Source organism: Monodon monoceros, unplaced genomic scaffold, assembly GCF_005190385.1.
Source record: "Monodon monoceros isolate NGI ecotype Baffin Bay Population unplaced genomic scaffold, NGI_Narwhal_1 Super_Scaffold_18, whole genome shotgun sequence".
Classification (NCBI taxonomy): Eukaryota; Metazoa; Chordata; class Mammalia; order Artiodactyla; family Monodontidae; genus Monodon; species Monodon monoceros.
This window is the reverse complement of record NW_021703774.1, coordinates 32,928,906-32,933,530: the sequence shown is the minus strand read 5'-3', so window position 1 is coordinate 32,933,530 and position 4,625 is coordinate 32,928,906.

Here is a 4,625-nt window from a genome sequence, read left to right as displayed (position 1 = left end):
TCCATTTTACAGAGAAGGACACTGAGGCACAGAGAGGTTAAGAAACATGCCCAAGGTGACACAGCTTGCAAACAGCAGAGCTAGGATTTGAATCCAGATTCATGGATTTTGGAGCCTTGGATGTGCAAGATGCCTCCCCAGGGACCCGGGACCCAGCTGATCTCTCCTCCAGGGAAAACATGGATGGTATAAAAAGTCTTTGTTGTGTCTGAAAAAAAAAAAAAAGTAAAAGACAAAAATTCTTGGTAAATTTGAAAAAAGTGACTAATGGACAACTCCCCTTCCCCCAAGAAACTGAGACCTCATGAGAGGGAAGCAAAGATCGCATCCTATCTGATGCTGAGGCTCTGAGCTCCTGCAAGTGGGGTCTAAGGGTCAAGTTTGTATCCCAGATACTGGAAACAGAGCCTGGCATGTAGTCAGGAAGTCTCAGGTGAATAATGAGTGAATGTGGGAGGGAGGAGCTCAGAAGGAGACGGGAAGATGAGGGGCTGGGCTAGAAGCTTTGAGCAGGGAGGAGCGCTGACTGCGTCCCAGAGGGTCGAGCCCTGTATCCACCACTCTGGCTGGATCCGCTTGCTCACACAGCTGCTGCCATAGCACCGCCATGCCTCGTGTTGACATCACCAGGATGAGACGGACAAGCGTGCAGGAGGACAGAGATGCCGCTTGGCATCAAGAGAGCTTCTCAGGGATTTGGGGCGGGGGTGGACAGCTAGGAGAGGCTTCCCTCGGGAAGAGGCCCGGCCAGATGATCGATCTCTCCATTTGTGTTACTCAGGGCAACCCCAGCAAGAGGAAGGGACAGGTGAGGGGCAGAAAGAGGGGGTAGCAGAGGGAAAGCGGGGACAGGAGAGAGAAGGAAGTGGCTAAGCGGCATCTGCGATCCCTCTGGAGCCGCCCACCCACCCTGTCCATCCTGTTGAGGAGAGCTGGCGCCGGCTCTCCGGAGCTGGGCACCGACCATCAGAAAGGACGCCGGTCACAGCTCTGGTACAGGAACTGGGCCCCCGATGCTCAACGTTGCCTTTTGAAGTGGTGGGGAGGTCCGGAGGGTCCCGAGGAGGGGCTGGGTGATGGCAGGGCACATGTGGTGGGGTGGGCACAGTGACTTTCAGCTAACTCACTGGGACCTACTGGTCACCTCTCAGCCATGCCTGTAGGTGACCGGAGGCTGAGGGTGCTGTTCCCAGTTCCCGGGAACCCAGCACACAGTAAGGTGGCGCCTCCTGTACCCGCCCACAGCCACCTGGGAGGCAGACGGTATCGTGCAAGCACTGCACTGCTCGGGTAGGCAGACTTGGGTTTGAACTCTGACACTCTCCCTTGCTCTATGTGGCCCAGCAAGCTACCTTGCCCAGAGTTTCAGGTGCCTCACGGTGAGTGCGAGGACAGCCCCCACCTCAGGGCACCGCCCCCGAGAAGAGGCTCCTCCTCCCCTCCTGCGCCCCTCAGCTGCAGCCTCCTCCTACTGCCTGTATGTGTGTGTGTGTGTGTGTGTGTGTGTGTGTGTGTGTGTGTGTGTGCGGGGGGGTCCTTCCCTCCTCCGCCCATAGCACCCTCCTCTCGGGGGCTGCCTTCTCCTATTCGTCTCTCTGAGCCTTTAAAAACAGAGGTCAGTGGCTTCGCCATTCAGAACGAGATCCAGAGTCCCTTCCATGCCCCACAGCACCCCACGTGAGTGCTTCTCAACCCTGGCTGCGCGTTGGGGTCACCTGCGGAGCTTTTAAGAAACTACTGTTGCCTAGCCTCACCGCTGGAAAATCCGTGTGAATCACTGGAGCTGGAGCCGGGCGTCCGTACTTCTTAAATGCTCCCTGGTGGATCTAACGCGCAGGACCACTGCTCCACTCCACGTGAGCCAGCCTTCCTGTCACCCCGCCCAGGTGCTGTGCTCCAACCTGGCTGCCTCCTTGTTCATCCTCAAACACCCTCCTTTCAGGACCTCTGCTGGAATACTCTGTCCTTGGGGGTCCACATGGCTCCCCCCTTACAAGTCACTGCTCCCCAATCTTATCAGTGAGGCCCCTGACCATACCGTGTGCCAGGCCCCCACCCTGTGCCCTCACATCTCCCCTGACTCTGCTTGCTTCTGTGTCATCACATTTGACCCCTGACGTGTCACATTTATTTGCGTGATGCTTCCTCCTTCACTAGGATGCAAGCTCTGTGAGAGCAGGGACATGGAGGTCTTGCCTCATCCTCAGTGCCCAGCACAGTGCCTGGCACACAGTGGGTGCTTGATAAAAATCTGCTGAGAGAAAGGCCGTCAACGCCAGGAGGTCTGAGCTCCCACTGCCGGAAAGCAAGTGTGGAGAGTCTTGCACCTCGGTGTCCTGGCACCCAGCACAGGGCCAGGCTGTGACCAATTCACGGGGCTGATGATTTGCTCTGGAGACAGGGGCTCAAGGGGTGCTGTGGAGTGTCAAGACTGGAAGCAGGGGTCTAAGCAAAGATGAAGGTGGAAAGGTGGTCCAAAAGGAGCTGAGCTGCTTTGAGGAGGAAGGAAAGGTGGTCTGGCAAGTGTCCCACACCGGGCTGGCCCACGTAGCCTAGCAGGGCAAAGAGAGCAGTGGCCTGTGGGGCATCAGCCCTGACCACTGGGCCCAGATCAGAGGGACAGGGTGACTGAGAGCCCACAGGAAGGGTGGGGCAGGGGAGAGCCAGCCCCAGGTCCCACCAGGGTGGGAGAGGACTGGGGCAGAGCCCAGCATGAGAGCTGCTGTCACCCTCAAATAGGACCTTTTGTCCAGCAGCTGCAGGGCTGCTGCAAAGCACAAACGACCCCGCCGAGTGGGCCCAGTCGGGGGCCCCAGGCACTCCTGACCCATCCCAGGAGCCCATGGCAAAAGTGAGGTCAGAGGGGGAAATGACTGGCTGGCAGGTTTGGCCAGGGACTCCAGCGTATGGGGCAGGCCGCTGTTTGTGAGAGCCAGCCATAAGGAATGTGGGAATGAAGCTGGGGGTGCCCAGGAAACAGAGGGCTCCAGGACACGTGCCCTGTGTGGCGGCAGTCTGGCCACCGGAGAGCCCGACGGCAACCCTCGAAGCCCTTCTGCCCCAGCAGCTCATAACCGGTTACTCCGCCCCTCCAGCTTCCTTCTCCAGAAACATCATTTTTCTTTGAGCACTAACTACATACAAGGGCTGGTAGGAGCCTGTCCAGCTGAACATCCCCAAGCTTTCTAGGGCAGAAGCTCAGAGTGCCTTAATGTCTCCACAGAGACCTCCAAAGTCCCCCCACCCAAGTGAGCCTCCCTGGGGGAGTGGGCTCTTAAAGGGGCAGAAGCCTCTGTAAACTGGTGGGTACTGCTCTCTATGATACAACGGTGGCCTCTGGTGTCAAGCGGCACGCCAGCAAAGCAGTGTCTGCTCTGGGGCCTTCCCTGCTGTGTGTTTCTCTGGCTCCTGGGGCTCTGCCTGGTCTACACCTCCCCTCCTCACTCCTTCTCCTCTTTGAAGACCACGGGCTGGAGTGGCAGACAGACCTGGGATTCTAATTTGCTACATGACCCAAGGCAAGTCCTCTAACCCCTGAGAAACTTACTGTCCTCACCTGCAAAGTGGGGAGAAAGGGGCTTGTTGTGAGGATTCAATGAGAGGCATAGTGCCTGGCACACAGTAGGGAGCTTAGCAAACCTTAGGTCTTCGCTAGCTTCCTCCCACATTCAACTAAAAGGCCGGACTCAGATGCCCACCAATGTGTCTCCTGGCCCCTGCCCTTACTGTCCTCCAGTTTAGCGACTGGCTGCCTTTAAGAGGTGAGGAGGTCTAGGCTGGCAGAATCCATGCTGAGAATCACTCTTTACTTCCATGATCTTGGGGGACATCACCCAACCTCTCAGCATGAGCCTCCTCAACTGTGCCAGCAAACTGGAAAGTTCTTATGGCCAGACATAAGGCCACTGGTCAGGTAAGGCCAGGAGGTTTGGGGCCTGACATTCTCAGGGTGGTCTTGGGGAGAACAAACCTGGACACTGAAATGGAAAATGGAGCAGGATGCTGAGAACTCTGGGAGATGTGTGTGAAAGGAGGAATGGACAGACCCAAGGTAAGAGGCCATCCGGGCAGCGGGAAGGGGAGTCGGGTCTGTGCAATTACTGCTGGGCCAGAATTATAGGGAGGTTTGTATCCTAGTTCTGCTGCCCTGGCCTTGACCATCCCCCATGTCAACCCTCTCTTGAACTTTCCTCCTTGCCCCCCAATAAGTCAGAGAGCCACTTGGTTGGGGGAGCACAAGGGTCAGCGACAGTAGCCAGAACCCCAGACCCTTCCCCAGGACTCCTGGCTGGCCCCACCCCTCAGGCACCAACTTGGGCCACGGCTGGGACCCCGAGCACAGAGTCCCAGGCCTCTTCTGCTCCCACCCCAGGTCACCCAGAGCTGACTTCCAGCTCTGAATGCAGCAGCATCTGGAATACAGCAGGGAGGGTGCAGGGCACCATGCCCATAGCCCAGGGTGGGTTCAGGGACACATACAAACCAAACTCTCTCTCCACTTTACGTACACATACAAGCAAGCCCCACTTGCACTCAGAAGGCCCGGAGGGGGCCTTCTGTCCTCCATCTTTGGCATCAATCTGTCAAAACCAGCTTTTCAGCATGAGACTGCTCACTCCTTTCTG